Source organism: Rhea pennata, chromosome Z, assembly GCF_028389875.1.
Source record: "Rhea pennata isolate bPtePen1 chromosome Z, bPtePen1.pri, whole genome shotgun sequence".
In the NCBI taxonomy this organism is placed as follows: Eukaryota; Metazoa; Chordata; class Aves; order Rheiformes; family Rheidae; genus Rhea; species Rhea pennata.
In genome coordinates this window covers 4378106-4400251 of record NC_084702.1, presented here as the reverse complement: position 1 = coordinate 4400251, position 22146 = coordinate 4378106, and positions in this window count along the sequence as shown.

Genomic DNA, 22146 nt, shown 5'->3' with positions numbered 1-22146 from the left:
TTTTTTTTTTCCCAAGACTACAGCATTTTGGATTTAGTAGCATAGTTGCTAAAAGAAGTCTTTTTATGACTGGGAGTATGCCAGCATTATTAAAATATGCCATCTTATTTTTCCTGGGGTGGCACCTAATCTTAGTATTTAATAGTTAAAGAGCTAGAAGTGTTTGTACTAAGAAAGAAAACTGAATGGATGAAATAACAGTTCATCTCTTAGAGGCTCTTTTGCTCAAAGTTAGAGGAACTTTACTGACTTTTACCCGACAACCATGATTTATCTGCCCTTATCAAAAATCACCCTACACAGAAACTCATAAATATGTAAAATAACTGTGTAAGTCCAAATGATGCAGCATACTTTTTAATGAGAAATAGTTAGCAATAATAATAAACCTGTGGAAGTGTGAATGGTGTTGTGTGTTCATAATGGCAAGTATAACAAAATCCTTCAGTAATTCCAGGAGTAGTACTGTGTGTTTGGCTCGTAGAGCATTTAAAATCTATGATTTGTACTTCTTTTGGCTAAGCTGACTTGGCTAATTGTACCAGTAAAAGAAAAGATATGCAAAAATCTGCTGAGGATTTGTACTCTCCCCAGGCTTATTGCCTTGGATTATGTAACTACTGACTGGTAAAATGGAAAGTGGTTCTAGTAAACCAGCTGTTTGGTTTATATACTTGCATAATCCAATAACAGTGGTAGTTTTTTGTCTTAAAAGAAATACTACAAAAAATTGTTGTTAATAAATGAAGCTTAGGAATGAAAGGAATTCTTAATTAGCTGCCAAATTGCTGTGGATATATTGCCTGTCAAGGATACAAATGACCCAAAGAAGACCTTCAGACTTCGGTGTTACCATGGAAAGATTCAAAGAAAAGCAACAGCGCAGCAGTTTACTATTTTATTTATAGTTTCCTAATTTAAATAAAGAAATAAGATGTAATCATAGAACAGAACAAGCTATGTTTTAATGCAGAAAATGAAGTTGTGAATCATCTCTCCATTAACAGAAAAAGGTTTTAGAAATGACCTGTAGGTTGTAAAAGATACATTTTTTTTCCAGCTACAGGATCACTATATTAGCAGGCAAGCATAAAATGATACTGAAACTTAGTATATTGTTTTGTTCTCTTCTGTTATGAAAATGAAAACTTCCTTTGTGCAGGAGCCATGTATGACGTCTTTTGCTACCTTCACATGTTGTTCTAGGAGATGAAGTAAACACTTATATTCTGCTTTTCAGGGGAGTGTTGTAGCTGGGTGAAAAACATTAGTAGCTACTTATAAATGAGATTTTAGGAAAAAAAAAACATATTATCCTTATTATTATACTAGTTGCTCTAATTATTTTGCTTCTGACTTCAAGATTAATACTACTACTAGAGAAACATAATGAATACACAAATCTGGTAGAAAAAAAGAGTCATCAGGTATCAGAAATCACAGCAGTGCTGTTTCTTGAGTAAGTGTCTGGAGGACAGTAAAATGATTTTGTAAATTATCTTTTACTATCCTCTAAGAAATCTGTTATGGCTTCTAAAAGAGTCCTGATTCAGTGTTTTAGCTGAACAGACTTTTTAACAATGATGAAATCTTTCCAAATACTTTCTCTTTTTTTATGCCTGAATGCTTAAAAACAAAATTTCAAATACTGTAGAATTATTACATGCAGCAAAACAGTTCTTCAATGTTGAAAGCAATTTCTTTTCTTGGTCCATATAGGAGAGCTTAATTTCACATAGTTAATTTCACAGTGCTTGCAGAGGTGTAACAGAGGACATCATTGAACAGTAGTCCTGTAGAGCTTTCACTTTTACTGCATAACTCTTTTTCCCAAAACAATTTTGTAAAGAAGTGCATTTCCAGACATAACTTGATTTTCTCTTAATGCACACAAAGTGCAAGCCTTTTTCAAAATAATGTTTAATTTTTCATATTGTGACCAGTCTGTATTTCATGTTATGATGAATCATCATCATAAAGTCAGGTATTTCATTTTGCAAAATAGTTGATGATGGTTTTATAGAAGTAAAGTACTCCTGGATTCTGTTACATCTTATTAAAAGTTAGAAGCAACTTACTAAAGAGCCAAGATTTCTCATGACATGCAATGCATAATCAAAATAATCATCTTTGATTTTACTCTGGATTTTTGTTACACTGTATCATTGTATACTGTATTTTACTATTTAAAATTCGAGTGCTTATCATGTATGCCATGAAGTGCTGAAGGAGGAAATATTTTTTCATTTTCACATCCCAAGTCTTTTACCTGTTCTGTGTAAAGCAGTAGAATGGAGACTGGAACCTGGAATTTTTATATATTTGAAAACACATCTATGAAGCATTGGTGGCATTATAGAAAATCCATGCCATTCATGAAATCTTGCAGACGAGTTAGCTTTTTGTGGTATTTGTTTTTTTTCCCCTGAAAGATTTAACAGTTAAGATATTGGTCCAGATCTTGAACTGAGAAGAATACCATCGTTTCATTCTTACTTGTAATAGCAAATAGATGGCAGGATGAATATGCATTTTGTTGCATCCATACAGAGAGTTCAAGAAAAGTTATTTTTGTTGGAAGTGTTTCTGCCTGAAGAATGTTGAATTGAGTGGAAATATAATGAGACTATGGTTGTTGAAAATACCCAAAATATACTAAAAATTGTTATGGATTTGAAGAAAAATATGTTACCACTTCTTATAACAACAATCCGTTCTGTCAAATGGAAGATCAAAGTTTAAGTTGATTTTAAATCTTTTATGAAAATACACTGCAGACATTATTATACCTATTAATGTACTTTTTATATACAATCTTTGTAAGTCTGTGGTAGAGAGATAATTTTGTTTTTTAATGTCATTCACGGTATTAAAATACAAGAAGAACTCATGAAGCTGTTAGATACTGTTACTATTGTGTGATAAGAAAATCCAGTTTTTAAGATGCCTACTGTGCTTTGCAAGAGTCTTTGGAATCATGTTCTGTGTTAATTTTACTGGAATAGTGATTTAATTTTTCTTAGATTGTGCATTTTTTTATTTTTTTAATAAACCAGATGAGGAAATGAATAAAAGGAAGCATGGATATTCTGTTCAAAATGTAATACTGGCACTTACCTTCTTTTTGAGATATTCAAGGATTCACTGCGTTATGTCTGAATGAAATTCACCTGAATAAGGTTCTCCATAAGAATGTATGGAATCCAAGGCCTTTTTTGGATCTCTACATAATGTAGCCTCTAAATGATACTGAAGAGACAGAAAGATTGGTGGTTTTAACAAAGTGTCTTTTCTGTCTTTCCTGTTCTCATATTGATATGAAATGTATGGATAACTTCAGTGTAGTCAGTCTTGTGTTACTAATTTTAATAGCAATGAATCTTTGTCTGGGTTACTACACTACTTAATAGTAGAGAAGACAGACTTTTTTTTCCCCAAAACCTTGCTCATTTCAAAGATGAGGTATAAAATTGAATATCAGAATGAAAAGAAAATTATACTGAAGATGGTAATAAAATCATGAGAAGTGGGCTTTTCTCATAATTATGATAAATATGTTTGGATGGAGGCAATATATCTCTTTTTACAATATCATACTTATTACAGTCTGTTCTTAAAGATCATGGATCTTTACTGATCCGCTGGCTGGAAGTAAGACCCATGATCTGCAAAGAGATGAGGTAACTGTAATCTGTCAGTTTTCTCTGTAAAAAAGCAAAAAAACAGTTGATTTTACATGAGAAAAGGGGGGGGGAATAACAGATTATTTTTCTTTTTTTGTTGTTGTTTTGATTTCCTCCCCACCAAAAGATCAAAATTAAAAAGGAAGTGTTGAGGTTTTACAAGACTGGTTTTAATTCCCATATGGCAAGAGAAAAACTATTTTTTCACCTTTCACTCCTTTTTAAAGATTTGGCTGCATTCTCTGAAGTTAGGCTCTCCAATTTCCTGTACAAATTATGTTTTTTCATTTCTGATGCCATGTTGTATACAACATTATAGGAAGTATTCAGCCTTTTATCACTAACTTTGCCCATCTCAGAAACAAGAGAGTTGTATGTAGTGAGGGAGGAGAGAAATCTATAGTCAAAAGGAGGAAGAAGAACTTAGTGGGATTTTTTTGCAGTAGATAGTCACTTTTCACAGGAAGACAGTGAAAATTCATTAAGGAATCAATCTTAATGGGGTGCCGTCAGTCCTTAACCATGATATCTTTAAAAGTTTGTGCATGCTTATATGAAGAATCCATACCTTTATATGATAAAGGTAATATTAATCTAGCATCTTTATAAGAGTTGAGATACAGGAAGTGTTTGAGAAAAAATAAATTTTCGCTGCTGTAGTTATACCTTCCTTGAGGTATTTAATTAATACCACTGACCAAAATTATTTAGAAATGGACATGAGGGACAAGAGTTGCATTACCACCAGGTTCTGTGCCCACCTGTTCTGTTTTGAGGCAAATACCTCCCATGATTTTTGTCGTGTTACCTTTTTTACGTGGAAATAATTTGCTGCTAATACTCAAAAACCTGCTGGTTTGCTGTTTCAGATTCCTGCTTAAAACTCTTCTTTTCTATGCTACAAAACTGTGAGAAAAGGTAATCTACCATGAGCTGAGGTTATCATGCCTACCAGGATCATTCCATTGTCTGTATCCATCCTTGACAATTGTAATTTTCTCCATGACGAGGTCATAAATACTGTAATCCTTTAACATGTTTCCTGGAGAAGTACCTGTTACATGTATGCACATAGTAAGGGAAAGAACAGACTTCTTTCAAAATCTTTATGGATATCTTTGGATTCATATTTCACGATCAGTTCTGAGTAATATTGATTCCTGTTGAACCTCTTCCTTATCTGGAGTTATAGTTCAAGCCTCAGCATCCTATTATTGCTTTCCTAATAATATTGCTTTAATCACACAAGGACTCACTCTGCTTTACCTCATAGATTGGTATTTAATTAAGCTCTCTCTCTCTCTCTCTCTTTTTTTTTTTTTTAATTTACACTCTATATTTTATCTTGGAAATACCTTCTCTTCCACGGCTACCTCTTGCTCTCTTGCTTCTAGAAACTACAATGAATAATTGCTTAGAGGCCTTCTGTACAATGCTGTTGCACTAGAAGACTCTTATTCTAAGAAATTTTTATTTTTAAACAAGTTGCTGAATCACTTTCCATGTTTGAACCTGTTCTATTCAGGCAGAAAACAATTAGAAATGAAATGTATAGATAGGATGTAACTGTCATGAAACAAATTTTGGCCAGAATAAAGATGTTATATCGTAGGTAGTTTGGCAAAAGGAGTTTCTCTTGGGAATTACATTGACTTTCATTTAGACATCAAGAATGCCTCATTGTTTTACTGCATTTTATAACCCAGCTAAAAAAAAGCTGTCTTTTACCTGTTTAATTTTAATCAGATTTGCCTGAAAAAATATATTGTGTATTTCCTAATACAAACAAAACAACCCAACCAAACAAACAAAAAAACAGTTTCTCCTGAGAAATTAAGGAAACTGTCATAGTTCAATACTCTCTGACCAGGTTCTTTAGATATTACTAATGTAATAGGTAGGTAGTTGACTCTGCCTGAGATTTTTGATTTAGCAGATTGATACAGCAATATACTAAAATCACAATAGAAGTTTAGGTTACACTTGCAAAAATACAGCAATTGCAATCTACAGTTCAATTGCAATACCACTATAATTCCCATTACTGGTCTCTGTAATATGCTCAGCATTGCAATGCTGGACATCTCCGGTCACTGTGAAGGAATACGTGAATTGAAGCCAGCTCAAGCCCATGCTCTCTTAAAAATTCGTTAGTTCTTCAGTTTTTATACTGTGTTGGGCTGAGCCCTATGTACTCTCAACCCATGCTGGCCTGGCTAGGGAGACATTCACACTCTTTTGATGAACTTGGGAGAGAAACGCACCAGTTGTTCCCTCAATGGATGTAGCCGCTTATCTAAAACAAAGGCCACCTTCCAGATCCTCTCTATGTCACCATAAAGCCAGATTGCTGTGCCACAGCAGCTGTGGTTAATGAGTCACATCCTGCACTATTCCTTAGTTTCAGGGGCACTTTGCCCTTGCCCATCTCCTCTGAACTTTCTTGCATTGCAGGGGTTTACTAGTTTATCACAGAAGCTTTTTTTTTCAGTTAGAAGATATTTATTCACTGACTGGATAACTTCATGTGTATAATTAGTTTTGACACCCTGTATGAAAGATGCTCAAATTCTAGACTGTCACTTTGAAAATCTCAGGTGTATATCATCGTGTGGATCTGTAGCTAGTTCCTACATTGTACAATGATAGAAAAGGAATTCAATAGTGAGCAAAAGGATCCTACTCTGTAATCATTTTCTTAAAAGATCTAAATACAGCTCTCATTGTTATTAAGTGATGCAAATCAAACTTTTGATTCTTCTATGTAAATTTGCATTTTTTTTATTATATGTGCTAAGATTATACACAGATAGAACTTGGTCAGTAAAAAGTCAAGTAAAGAGTCAGTAAAAAAAGCAAAAGCCAAAAATTCTGTAGATACATGAGCCTTCCATTAGCTGACAAAGAGATCTAGAAACATCAATCACTTTAAAACATATCAACCAAGATCCAGAAACATGTTAATTCAAACCGTAGGCTGAGATCTTTATAGAACGGTTAAAAAAAGAAAGAAGAAAAAATGATTTCAAATGAGTTATATTCTCCGCTGCTAACTCCATCCAATCATTCCTCAGACATATTTAATCTCCAGTGATGGGGACAGTAGAATTTCTACAGTCAGCTCCAGCACCAGATTTCTTTTTAACAGTGAACATATACCTCACTTTCTGTAAATAACTGTCACTTGCTTCCTGTCTTGCTTGAAGTAAGAATTAAAAAAAAAAAAATCTTTTTTTTTTTTTTTTTTTTTTTTTGAGGCTATACTTTACTTCTTTGAGGATTATTTGATTCCATGTAACAGCCCTGGATCTCATTTACTTTTGACTAAAACTCTGTTAATCTCCTGTGGTGATTGTTCAGTTTCATTGCTGTGTCCTTCCTGGTCTGTATTCTTCTGCAAGTGATCATCCAGTTGTGAGGGAGGTTTTGTTATGGTAGAGTTAAATGTGTGTTTTAAGACTGTGTTCCTGTTCGTGTGCTACAGTATGAGTTTTCCTTTTTGGGCAAAGGCGTGATGTTATCAAATCTTGTTCATATTGCAAGTAACCCGTACTCTGGCCAATGGTACTGAATTTGATTTCCATCTGCGCTTACTGAGGTGATTATCTTAGTTTATATTCTTTAGCACTGCTTTTAAGTTTGGAATTTTTTTGAGGGGACTGATAGATATCTATGTCCAAAAGAAGCAGTAGACTATGGAGATACAGAAGTACTACTTGGATTGGGTTCAGCTAAACTTTGGACAATTTAGATACCTATCTAACTGTAAAATTTTCAGTTTTTTCATGCAGCAGAGAAAGCAGGCAGAAATTACTTTAAGTCTTTTACAAAGATTTTGGAAGTTTTAAAATTCATAACTTTAATTTGCCTCTGTAAGAAATGTGAATGAGAACTTGTTGAGATCTGTATGTCAAGGTACTTGGCTGGAATTCTGAAAGGAAATTGCATATTAAGATATTTCAGAAATTATTGATTTCTAAACATAATGGGGCTCAACATCATCCTTACAAAAAACAACATCAAAAATAATTCCCTTTTGTCTCTTATTACTTGTTCGCCTGCAGCAGGACAAGTTTAACATGAGATATAACATGTAATCATCAGGAAAAAATAGATAATTTTATGAGAAATAGTTTCTGCTCCTCAATCAGTCTCTAACAGTGTCTAGGAGAGGAAAATTTGCTTCCTACGTGACTGAATTTCTGCCACCTGATGGGAGAAGGAAATTTAGTTTTATTGAAAAGTCTGTTGATGATAAGGCTTGATATGGTTGTACTTTACCTGTTCACAGAAAAAGCAGCCTATTACTTTGAGGACACTTTCAGTGGGATGTTGGAACAGTATTGCAGCACAACTCCAAAGCTGACTCATCAGCTGTGGTAGTTCAGTCCTGGTCTACTTTTCTTCTATTTTATGTGTACTACGGAAGAGCGATATGCTTACTTTTCTTTCTGAATGGATGGGATTTTTATTTTGTCTTTTTAAAACCTTGATATATACATATTTAATTCCCATGTCACTTTGACTTTGTTTTTTAGAAATACATAAACTTTGAAAAACTCCTTAGGCCTGCCATGCTTTCTTACTTTCCTGAACTAATGGTGTGCATGCCCATTATTTTAATTAAGTTAAATATCTTTAACATTCTTTACTATCAGCATTTTCTCCCCCCTAATCCCCTTTTCTGATATACACTGGATTCTGTTAAGATTTCTTCAACTTTTTAACTGGGTAGAGATCTATCCTTTAGTGTGGATACCAATAATCCAGTCAGATAGTGTCTTCTGCATTTAATAATCAGCTAATTGCATGGGGGGATTTTTGTTTTGTTTTATTTTGTTCTTCCTGTAGCTGCCCAAACTATCTGTTCTAAGGAGCAGATGATTCTTAGAACAATCTGCTTCTGCAGTCTATGTTACAGAGTAATAATACTAGCAAATGGGTAAGTTCACTCATGTCTTCGAAGAGCTTCTTCTCATCTTGAGACCTTTGTACTGAGTATCTATCTGTGGTCCCAAGGATCATGAGAGTTCAGCTGTGCCCCCATCCTGCTTATCTGAGGGTAAGCCAGAAAACCTTACTCTTCTTACTCCTGGAAGGCAACTTTCCAGCTCTGCGTGCACCTGGTTCTGTCAGGGTATGTCAGGACATTTTTGCTGTCTGATTACCCTGGAATTGCAGTTAGTTTCAGCCAATGCAGTTAAATTTTCAAGGCTTATTATTAGCTTAAAAATAGACAGTATAGCCACAAATATTCTTGAAAAATTTAATTGAAGAACTGAAAGGAAAACTGTGCTTACTCTGTTTAACACTGAGCTTTAGCTGTAAAAGTCTCTTCTCTCCATCTGTCTATGTGACGTTATATTTTTTGCTGTTCAGGACTTTTATTTTTCTACACTGATATGCCACAGCACGTCAGAGAGGACCTATTCTCACTGGATCTGTTTCGTTTCTATCTCCAATCTTCTCTTTAAAGATCTAGATTATATATATATATATATATACATACATGTATACACACACACACACACATTCTTTCTCTTCTATTTTCTCTGAGGCTACCTCTTGGAGGCAGGCTGGGCATTCACCTAAAATAAGCATTATTTCACTTTCTTGGAAATGTGAAATTCCTTTTATTTGCCAAAGGAGTGTTCCAGAACACAACGAAGGCCTCCAAAGGCTTCTGAAGGGAGTAGATGGAAGCTAAAGGGGCTGGAGGTACCAAAGACAGCTCTGGGGCAGAAGGAAAGCTGAAAGAGTAGGCTAGGGTGCACTAGAGGGGTGCTAAGGGGCATAGAAAGCGGATAGAGGACTCTGAGGCATTTTTCTCGCTAAAACATGGGTCCCCAGGCTTATCTGTTCACTCATTCATTCCTTTTCTGTAAAGGTGTAAAAATCTCCTCCTACATTTTAGTGATTAGGAGTATGCTTTGATGACATACCTCAGTAATTTGCAAGGTAGCTGGCCCTGAAAGCTTACCTTTGGCTGTCACAGTGAGCTGCTTCAGGGCACTCAATTAGGAGAAGATTGACCCTGCCACCTCCCTGTCAAAAGTGAGCAGTGCTCTGATGAGTTAGCTTCTCAAAACTACTTCACATGCTATTAATGTTAGCATTAGCATGAGTGGTGAGGGAGGTTGCTGCTAGAATGTAAAGGAGTGGAAGGGGAAAATCAGGAAGATCCATCTAGCAGCAAGTATGCCTTACATCTATTTCTCTGTTATTTAAAGCAAGCACTTACCCTGCTTTCAGTGAGATATGTCTATTAGACAAGCTGTAATATTTTACTGAAACTCTTAGACAAACTTTCAGTTTGGTTGACTGCAAAATTGAAAATTATTGGTGAATATTTGCAAAGAATGTACAAGTTTGCAAAACCTTTTTATTATTCTTGCATCGTACAGGCAATTTTATCCCCAGGATTTGTGCTACTTTTAACTTCCTGTTAATGAGGGAATAGTAAAATGTGTGTAGGAGTTAGATGTCTTCTGCAGTGAGGCACAATGTTACTGTAGTAACTTAACTTCCTGCCTAGAATGTCATTGTAAGTATGAAGCTCCTGAAATGTATGTAGTTGTATCATACATCCTAGATGCCACGGTTGAAATAATTCCTGTTCTGAGGTTTGTAAGCAGTGATTTAAGCTTGTAACAGTTTAAGTTTTACGTATTCGCTTTAAAACATCTTACTTCAGTGCATTGAATAGGAGGAACATTATCCATAGGTCCCATAGGTTCTACTTGCAGTGGAATGTCATTTCTCCCAGTAATCAAGCAGTAAGTCAAACAGGCAAATTATGTGTATAATAGATTGTTGATGCTCAGATAGAAAAAAGAATGGAGAGAAGAGATACTGAAGCAAAGTCAATGCTATATGAGCACTTTGGTTACATGTGATTGAAAAGCAGATCTTCCCAAACTCTGCACTTTTTCTTTCATCTTTTCACTTGAAGGAGTATTTGAAGAAGATGAACTTTTGTCTTTGAAAAATCACGAGGGTGAGGAACTTCTAGATCCTCCTTCCAGCTCAGAGACACTTTTTAGTGTACATATGAGCTGGGGTTCGTGACTGACAGGGTACTGTAAAAGTGTTTGTAGCCTGTTCCAAACTGTGCTACTCTTACACATGGCAGAGGAATGATCTCTCTTTCTGTTAGAGGTGTTTTTGTACCTGTCATCAGAATGACTCAGCTCAACATAACTTTCCTCATAGCCCATGTTAAGGCTGCACATTATTACTTACTTTATCATGAATATTCTATGTGTCTGGGTGCTGCAGGGGCCACTGACTCCCTGGTAGCTGGTAGTCACAGGACCTCCCTGGTCTGGCACAGCAGGACCTCACCAGCCAGGGCCCATCCAACCGTACCAGTGAAGGAGCAGAGCATCTATGGCCTCTTTGCAGCATGCAGGAGGCTGTACCCTCACCACCAAGGCCTTGAGCCTTAGCAGCCAAACCCGTGCTCTCAAAGGCCTGTATCAATTAGGTTCAGTATCAATCCTGAAAGGGGAAAAAAAGACATACATTTAAAATATGCAATAGATTTTGATTCTTACTAAAATATTTGAGACCAAGGATAACAAAGGTAGTGCCTCCTCTGAACTCTCATATTCGTCTTTTGATATCTGATGAAGCATTTGAATAGGAAGAGAGTCATGAATTCTTAACATCTTCAAATTTTGCAATTCTCTTTTACATTTCAACATGTCAGGGAGCCAGTAATGGCTGAATTACATTTCTAAACAGGAAACAGGATGACATGGAATGTTACTTATAAGATCGGAAGATACAGCAGAAAACTTGAGGAATAGTAGGAGCTTTGTGATTTATATATATGTGTGTGTGTGTGTGTATGTGTATGTGTATGTATATATATATGTGCTATGTGATACACACACACACACACGCTTGTACACACACACACAGACAACGGTGATGCCCAACCCAACACACTTTGTTTCTTCAAAAGTTCTGATTGTCAGGTTACTCCATACAAGTAGGCAAAACTGTCTCAGAACTTGTCTTGTTCTGTATTTTAAGCAAGATTAACCTATTAGACTGAAGGTAATGAACCTTTTTTCCAGTGTCTTTTTTCCCCTGTGGAATCTAGTATTTTGAAAAGCAAAAGTTTGCTCTCTTGCACTTTCTAGTGAGGCCTCAGAAAAGTCCAAGCTCTTTATTTTAACAGAATCTTCATGAATTTAATATCTTTGATAACTCCAGTCTTCTGTCCAACAGAAGTCTCTGTCAGCATTTATTGGTGGTATGAACTCATAGCCACCTATATTGGACATGTTCACAAAAGTCTATTGCTTAGGGTTTGAGAGGAACTCAGCTTAGGGAACTAACTATGGGAATATGAAATTACAAGTTTTTGAGGGGTTTTATTTGTTTGCTTTGTGTTTTTTTGTGACTAGGAAAATTTACATTGTAAAGCTTAAAAGACAGTTCAGCAATAATTGCCACCTGAATTATGTACTTGTACACACTGTACACACTGTAATGATGATAACATTCTTTTCCTCATGAGAATGCTACTATAAAAATAATATTCATGATAACAATATATATATGTCTATCAAGAGTAGACTCTATTATGCCAGCAATGTGAAACAAAAAGCCTCACAAAGATTATATGATCTCACTGATCTTGGGGAATACATGTCTTGGCCATTTTACTTGAATATGCCAAGTAATACTGCTTCAAGCATAGAAAGACTAATAAGTCTTTGAGATGTTTGAAAACAGTATCAGAGAAAGATGAAATAGGAAAAGAGTACCAACTCTTTGTTGCCTAATTCGTCCTAATTAAAAGTCTGATTAAATATAAATCAATGTTATGACTTCATAATGAGACTAATAATTCAGAGTAATTGCAAACCAGAATTTTGTTTTCCTCACTTAAGAAAGCACCCTTTTAAACTTTTTTAAAAGCCTGCATATAAGAAATGAAAGTACAATCTTACCATGATTTTTTTATTTACAGGCCTATGCCTTCTTTTGCAGTTTCATTTCTAACATGGAGATTTCTTGCAGTCTGTTTGTTGTTTGTATGAAACACTTTGTAAGCTTTTGGATTGATTTCTAATTAGAAGAATTCGTTTTCGTTAATGTATTTATATATACATCTGGGCATAATCATATGCCAAAATTCAGTAATGTCTTTCAGTAGTCGTTTACTCTCTCAGTTAAAGAGCTGATACCAATTCTTAGTAAAACCATGTGAAAATAATGCATTTTTGTTTTTAATCTTGAGCTGTGAATGTGAACACACTGAATCATTTCTGTTTTCTGGAATACTATGAAAGGAATGTGTGCTATATAATAAATGTATATGTATTTTTTTCCTCTCAAATTGGGCCCCAGATAAGGAAATCATGTCATTCATAGCTCAGATTTAAAATTTTACACATATGCTTTTCTCACCGCTCTACTCCTCATCCACCTTCACTCCCTCAAGAACTGCAGTGAATTTAAGTAACCTGACCTCTCTTGACTCTCAGTTGTGATCTTTATTATAAACATTTATTCTGTGTGCAGATATCAGTCATATCCACTTGTTCTGTCATGAGCACAACTGCCTAGTATCAAAAAGAGCATTAGCAGAGCAACTGTACTGCATAAAAGCTACAGTTTTTGATCAGTGAACCATATGTTATAAGATCTGTGGTACTTCATTTGAATTCTAACCATGCCAATATGTGTTACTATTCATAGAATCATAGAATCAAAGAATCAGTAAGGTTGCAAGGGATCTCTGGAGATCATCTAGTCCAACACCCCTGCTCAAGCAGGGTCACCTAGAGCACATTAGACAGGGTTGCGTCCAGGCGGGCCTTGAATACCTCCAGAGAAGGAGACTCCACAGCCTTGCTGGGCAACCTCTTCCAGTGCTCTGTCACTCTCACAGGGAAGAAATTCTCCCTCACGTTCAGGCTGAAGTTCCTGTGCTTCAATTTCTGCCCACTGCCTCTTGTCCTGTCACATGGGACAACTGAAAAGAGTTTGTCCCCATCCCCTCGAAACCCTCCCTTCAGGCACTTGTACACATTGATAAGATCCCCTCTCAGTCTTCTCTTCCCCAGGCTAAACAGGTCCAGCTCTCATAGCAGTTCCTCATAAGGCAGGTTCTCCAGCCCTCTGAACATCTTTGTAGCCTTTTGCTGGACCCTCTCCAGTAGCTTCATGTCTGTCTTGTCCTGGGGAGCCCACAACTGTACACATTACTCGAGATGAGGCCTCCCCAGGGCTGAGTAGAGGCGGAGGATCACCTGCCTCCACCTGCTCGCAGCACTATTTCTAATGCACCCCAGGATACCATTGGCCTTCCTGGCCACAAGGGCATGTTGCTGGCTCATGGTCAATCTGTCATCCGCCAGCACTCCCAGGTGTTTCCCTGCAGATCTGCTCTCCAGCTGCTCAGCCTCCAGCTTGTACTGGTGCGTGGAGTTATTTCTCCCTAGGTGCAGGACTCTGCACTAGCCCTTGTGGATCCTCAGGAGGTTCTTCTCTGCCCAACTCTCCAGCCTGTCCAGGTCTCTCTGTATGGCAGCACTGGCCTCAGGTGTGTCAGCCACTCCTCCCAGCTTGGTAGCATCGACAAACTTGTTGAGGAGGCACTCTGTTCCCTCATCCAGGTCATTGATGAAAAAGTTGAACAGAATGGGACCCCGTACTGAGCCCTGGGGGACACCACTGATGATGACCCTCTGAGCTCTGCCTTTCAGACAGTTCTCAATCCACCTCACTGTCCACTCGTCTAACCCACACTTCCTGAACTTATCTAGGAGGATGTTCTGGGAGACAGTGTCAAAAGCCTTGCCAAAGTCAAGGTACACGACGTCCACTGTTCTGCCCTCATCTACCCACCCAGTGATTCCATCAGAGAAGGCTCTCACGTTGGTTAAGGAGGATTTCCCCTTGGGGAATCCATGCTGGCCACTCCTGATCACCTTCTTCTTCTCCATATGTCTGGAGATGACATCCTGAAGGAACTGTTTCATCACCTTTCCAGGGATGGAGGTGAGACTGACTGACCGGCCTATAGTTGCCTGGGTCCTCCTTCTTGAAGACTGGAGTGACATTGGCTTTCTTCCAGCCCTCAGGCACCTCTCCCATTCTCTAGGACCTTTCAAAGAGGATGGAGAGCGGCCTGGCAATAACATCCACCAGCTCCCTCAGTACCCGTGGGTGCATCGCATCATGGCCCATGGATTTGTTGATGTCTAGCCTGCCCAGGTCTCTAATCCTTTCCTCCTCAACCAAAGGAAAGTCTTCCCTTCTCCACACTTTCTCCCTCACGTCCAGGCTCCGGGATTCGGGAGGGCTGCCCTTAGCAGTGAAGTCTGAAGCAAAGAAGGCATTCAGTAATTCTGCCTTCTCTGTATCCCATGTCACTGGGGCCCCTGCCCCATTTAGCAGCAGGCCCACATTTTCCCTAGTCCTCCTCTTGCTTCTGATGTGTTTGAAGAAGCTCTTCCTGTTGTCCTTAACATCCCTTGCCAGTCTCAATTCCAGCTGGGCCTTAGCCTTCCTCGCAGCATCTCTACATACTCTGGCTGCATTCCTATAATCCTCCCAAGTAGCCTTTCCCCTCTTCCACATTCTGTGTACTTTCTTCTTCTGTCTGAATTTGGCCAGGAGCTCCTTGCTCACGTATGCAGGTCTCCTGCCCCTTTTTGTTGCACTTCTTACTGATAGAGATGCACCGCTCTTGTTCTTGGAGGAAGTGGGAAGTAGAAGAATGACTAACTTCATATGTTTTCCTGTTATATAAACTTTCATTATCAATAATACTAAATAATATTTTTTCTGTCCTCTGTTTTCCCTTTGATATGACTCGTTTAATCTTTCAATGCATATCTATTCACTTAAGATGCGCAGATTGCTTCCTCTGCAAAGGCCAAAAGTGACACCTTCAGCTTGTAGATAAGTCTGAGGATAAATCTCAACTTACAGAGTAAGTTTTCTTATATTTTCTTTTGTGTTTTGAAAACTTTCCTAAGCTTTCAGAGGAGAAGATTCCTAATCTTTTCATCTTTTCTCTGATTGGATGCTGGCATAGACATTAACTATGTTTGCCTTTTTTTTTTTTTTTTTTTTTTTTTGGGGGGGGAAGAAGAAGAATTCTTAGGTGTTGGACAATGCTGCTTAGGTTTACTTTGTGAAAGGTAAAGCAGAGAAAGGAAAAAGAAAAGTTGTCTTTCTTGTACTAAGCTTAGAGACCATTAAAAAGGCAGATTAGGTATACGGTTTGGGAAAACAGATTCCAAAAACTGTGGAATAGAGTTTCTGTCTGTGAGCTTTCCTGACAGACTTTGCCACAGCAGTGGCAGAATTGTTAGGGATTACTCAGACCTGTTTATAGAGTTGCCTGTTGTAATGGGTATAATACCTGGTGAAAGTGTTTCCTTTCTTAGATTTGTATTTTTATATATATTTAGCACTGGCTGTGAGTCCGAATTAAATAAAAACAGTCCTTGCAATGAGGCTGTGATTTTGTAATTATAATTTTAAAGTCTAGACACAAAATATTTTTGTTAATCTAAATATACACATTTCCTTGTTTAAGGATATTTAAACAAGAAAAAGGTTACAGATTTTATAAAATACATGTCTTTTTGTGATAGTTAATACAAGAATATTATTCCTTTCAATTTTCACAGTATTATAGCTGTAGATACGTACCTTCATACTAAGTCAGAAATTCAAAGAAGCCATGGAAACAGGTAAAGGTTCTGGGAATGTAAAACTAGTGGAGAACACAACACTTTCTTTTTTGTTCCTTTCCTGGCCAGTTTAATGTTCTTTTTACGTATATGTCCCATCTATCTCTTTTCTGAAAACTTATACACCAAGTTCAAATAGCTAACAAGGCTTATGCTCAGGCCTCCCAGCTCCCTGAGCCTTCTAGCAGAGTCCATAGAGTGAAGCTGTACCTAGTCACATGTTGCAGTTAAGATCACGTAACCCACTTGGATGTACACAGGTCCATGGAATGGACCTTGTGAAGATGTTGAGGGAGCTCATCGAGGTCTCTCCAAAGCTGCTCTTTATCATCCTTGAAAGATCTTGGCAATCAAGGGGGCTTCCTGATGCGTGGAAAAAGGCAGATGCCATCCCATTTTCAGTAGGGGCAAGAAGGAGGAACCAGGTAACGATAGGCTAGTCAGCCTGACCTCAGTCCCTGGGAAGAGAACAAATCCTCTTAGAAGCCGTTTCTAAAAACTTGGAGGATAAGAGGGTGATTGGGTGGATCTAGCACTGGTTTACCAAGGACGAATCACATCTGACCAACCCTGTTGCTGTCTGTGATGAGTGTTGTTGTGGCCAAGGGGAAGACATTGTATGTTGTATACTTTGACTTTGGCAAGGGCTGTCAAAGTCTCCTGTAGTCTTCTTATCAGCAAATTGGTAAGATGTGGGCTGGATAGGTGGATGACAAGGTGGATGGAAAACTTGTCATGTAGGATGATTAGTGGGGTCTCTCAGAGAACAGTATGTGGAGCTAGCGCTGTTTAATGTCTTCATTGGCAGCTTGGATAGTGAGATTAAGTGCATTTTCGGCAAGTTTGCAGACAGCACCAGACTGAGAGGAGCAGTCAATGCACTGAAGGGCAGGACTACTTTTCATAGAAACCTGTATGGGCTGGAGAAATGGGCTGATAGGAACTTCGGAAAGTCCAAGAGGCAAATGGTCAGTGGAAGTGATCTTCCCCTTATAACCATTAGTTCTGAGACCACATCTGGAAAAATGTGGCCAGTTTTGGGCTCACTAGCAAGAGAGATATTGACAAATTGGAGTTAGTCCAGTGGAGGGCCACTGAGCTGGTTAGGAGGCTGGAGCCCAAAAAGTACAAAGAGAAGCTGAGGTAGTGGGGTTCATTCAGCCTGGAGAGGGAAAGGCTTGGGGAGACCTTATTGCTATCTAGAACTAACTGATCAGAGAATACAGAGAAGATGGTGTCTGACTTTTCTTAAGTATATGATCATAGTACAAGTTTGGAAAAGGGAAATTCTGATTAGATTAATAAGATTATCACCATGAGGGTGGTTAAGTACTGGAACAGGTTGCTCAGAGAGGTTGTGAAATCTCTGTGCTTGAAGGTATTCTAGACTCAAATGGAAAAATCCCTGAGCAACCTAGTCTAATAGGACCTGCTCTGAGATGGATGTTGGACCAGATGACTTCTGGAGGTCCCTTCCAACGTAAATTATAATTTGGTTCTAATTTTATAATTAGGGAAAATTTAAATATATAGCTTCCTGGAAGTAATTGTGGTGTTTGCGCTACAAGGGGAAAAGGTCGCAATTGGTCGATTGCCAAACTAATCTGATATATTGAAATACTTTTAGGTGAGAAAATCCTGATTCTAGCTCACAATGAATAGTATTTTAGATTGGTGGAAAGCCAGCAGAGCTGGAGAAGATGAGTAAGTGATTTACTATTGACCCAGATACTGAACTGAAGTTGGAAAGGTTAAGCCTGTAACCATATAGCATGCAAAATTGTGCCAGTAAAATCAGAGGTAAGTAAAATGATATTTTAAAGTCTGTCATTAACTATTCATATTGAAATCAGTAAGGCTTACAGAAAAAAAAAATACAGTAGCATGTGACTGGCTTGTTCAGCACTCAGGTCAAAATCCCCAGTTCAGTAGGACAGTGTTAAATTCATTTGACATTCCTATGAATATGGGTACATATGTTTAGTGGAAAGTCTGGTGCTTCAGAGATTAGTTCAGAGTTAAATCAGAGTTGGAATTTGGTAATGGCAAGCTGCATAGTGAAAGGATTAGCAAAACTGTTTTTGATCTGTCTTCATTTACTGAATTTCTTTGAAATAACTGAAGATTCAGCTTATCATTCTTGGCACCCTTGTTGCACTATTGGCCTTAGGAGTTACTGACAGACAACTTCTTGCTGTGCAAAGTAGTTACATTTTCTTCTAGATTCAAAAACATCTTAGTTTTTGTAGCTAACTGTCTTTTTTGATAGGTCAAGAATGTTTGGGGAGAAAGTGTTCAGAGGGGTGAGGGAGAAAGGACAATGATGAGAGGACTATACAGATGTGGAAAAATAGCCTAGCATTGTTTTTTTACAGATTATTGAGGAAACCAACAATTATTTAGGCATTAAATCTAAGTATTTTTATAATGAACTTTAGTCTTCCTTAAAATAACATTGCAGGAAATTAATGTAAACAACTAAAAATTATTTTGCCAAACCTCAAAGTTATGTTTTAAAACATTTTGTTGGGTTTTTTTTGTACTGCTTAGTTAAGAAAAGCTAGAATTATTTGTTGGAAAACATTAACGTTAAGCTTAAAATACAGTCAGACTTTCAGATGTGGCAAATTCACTGTTTATCAGCTGAGAAGATGTCTTGTAAAGTCAGTTTCTGTTCTTCAGCTGACTCTTTTACAAAAAAGGTGATGTATGGAATTAATTGGAGTTGTACTTTTGGAAAAAAAATAATAAAAAAGGCATTTTTATGAGAATTTACAGAGGAAATCTTCTGCCTGTCTGCTACTCTAATTTTTCAACACTCCATTCATACTCCTCTGTGGCAATGTAGTCCTCTCTAGGTCTCTGTTTTGCCAACTCTGAACAGCCCTGTTAATCCTTCTCAAGGAACATGTCAAAACATGATCACATTTCACTTTATATTGAAACTTTATATTCTTCCTAGTCTTTCTTCGCTTAAAAAGATATATGCTGTTTAAGCCTTTTTACTTGATTGTCCCTGGCGCTTGCACAGATGAGAGAAAAGGATTTGGAAGAAACAGAAAGAAAAGATAGTTCCATAGTTTCCATTTTGTCCCCCTAGCTCAGATTTATGTTTTGATCTGCTTTGCCTGACAAGTCTTTATATATATATATATATAAAAAAAAATATTATATATATTATTTATATATATATAATATACATATAAAAATACACATATATATAAAATATATATATAATATATATAGAAAAATATATATTTATATATAATATGTATAAAATATGTGTATATATAATTTTCTCCTTCAAAAAAGTGGATATGTTGCACTAATTTGTGAAAATAATTAGTTATTGTTCCTGGCAAATAGTACTGGCATTATAATATACAAACTGCTCTCAGAGCATGCAAATTTTTCTGTGTTGATCATAACTTCAGTTCTAACAGGATATTACTTATCATAATTTTCTTTCTATATATATATATATAAAAGTTTTTTAAACATTGCTGAAGAAGTGTTATGTTTTAACTTATGGTTAGGGTTTTAAGTTTCAGTATGATTTTTCATTGTGATGGGAGTCCTGCCTCTGACAGTTGCTAATGACTGGTCTTTCGAATGGGAAGAATTCTGCAGGCTATGTTAAAACATGTATTTTTATTGCTTAATATAGTATAGCTATCTTCAAATGTATCAAATGAACAGGTGGACTTTTATAATAACTGATATATGACATCGCATTAGCAGCAACTGGAGATGCTCCAAAAAAATTCCATTAAATTTTTTTGTCAGTTCAGATGGACGTCTTAAGTTTACTTTACATTAGATCATTTCCAAAACATCATAGCTATAGAAAAATTCAACTTGAGGTGAAAAATAGAACATTTGACATAGAGACTAAGAATTTTTAACTTTTACGGCATAGTGATCAAATACCTAGATAAAAAGTGAAAAATAAAATTTAGATATATCATTATATTTCCCTGAGAATTGCAATTCAGGTTTCTCTGTGTTTGTTCCTTTAAATTAAAGAGAAGAATACGTTTAAGGAAGAAAGTATTATATAATTTGCAAAGTCCACTAGCATTGAAGTAATGATGTCCTTTAACCACAGCTGCCAGATTTATGCTAGGCATTAAAAAAAAACATCCACAGGCTGAGGATGACTAAACATTGCCTCCAGCGGTGTGGTAGCTTTATCTTTTTGGTTTTTAAGATCAGGGTGAACAAATGCCTTTCTGAAGTTGTATAATACATATAGCTGATATTGCCTTGAGATACTTAGCATGAAAGAGCAATTGTGGCATTTCTGTTGTGTCATTTTATTGATTAAGCCAACACTTCGCTTTCCGCTCCAAAGAGAAGCAAACAGAAGTTGGACTTGGACTTTTTGAATTTTTTTTTCTTATAACTATAAAATTAAAATGTAAAGGTTCTACTTTTTCCAATTAGACCTAGTAACAGAAATGAGAAGCTTTCTATGAATTCAGATTACGTAGTGGATTCCTAGGTTGAAAAATTCTGGTTAAACTGTTACTAAAAACCAAAGCTCTAATTAAGGAAACAATTGGAGGTATTTATTTAAAGGAGTCTCTCAGGACGGTTCAAAGAGCATCAGATGATGCCTTCCTACAGCTAAGAGCATTTATGTGCACAGAGGAGGGCAGAGCACTGTAGTATCGTATCTTTTTTTAGTGCACACTTTGCCATTTTAGTTCATGTAGCACATGAACATTGATCTTCAATTACAATGAATTTACTAGCACCCAAGTGCAAATCATGGCAAATATCTTTAGAGTCAGGTACGCTACTAACAATTTAATTGGTTGTGTGTGTTTTTTTTTTTTCTTTTTCAGTATGGCCAGACTAGAATCCAAAAGATCTTAGTTTTATTTTCACGTTAACGTTTATTCCTATGGTTTGAACAACTCTTAAGATTCAGTAGTTCAGCTGGTCTTTCAGAAAAGATTCATTGACTGTAAAAGATCAAGGATTTTTTTTTTCTGCACAATGAATAATTTTTTTCTCAGTTGTACAAGAACATAATATGTTTTGTTTTCACTACAAATGTAGATTGGAATCCCATCTTTACTAGCTGGAGCTGCACAGGGTAGACAGCATGAAGTAAGGTCCAAGAAACATGCAATAGTATATGTTAGGTGATTTAGAATAGTCATGCTGCTTAGCATATACAGCTGCTTTTCTGATAATATATTTAAGAGTGAAAGAGGAGATGGGAACAATCAAATAGTTATACAAAGTCTATTTCCTTCCTGCCACGGGCCTTGATTGTGTCATGTGCTGAGTTTTATGACCATAAGTTAGCAGAACATACATTGAAGTTTGTACTTATGAGAAAGCTTTTCTTTTTCCAATGGGCATGCCTCTGTAAGTGAAGGAAAGAAATCTTATACTGAATTCATATCACAGAATACATCAGTTTGTAGAATACTTCCTTTATATTCTTACAGTTCTGAGAAGACTGTCTCAAAAATGCATTAAATTCAAAGCAGATGCATAAGAAAGGGAAGGGGTAAAAATTTCTCAGTGGTAACCATTGGTGAAGTACTATGTAAACAGTCTAAGATACATACTGTGTGTAAATAAGATGTTGTACTGTTATAGAACAACATTTTCTTTCTTTGTGTTACTGCAATATTTATTATTAGGTAATATTTTTACCTTTTTTCTGATTCAAGATTATTAGATTTTTCTCTGATAAAGAAGTTGTCCTAGTGAAT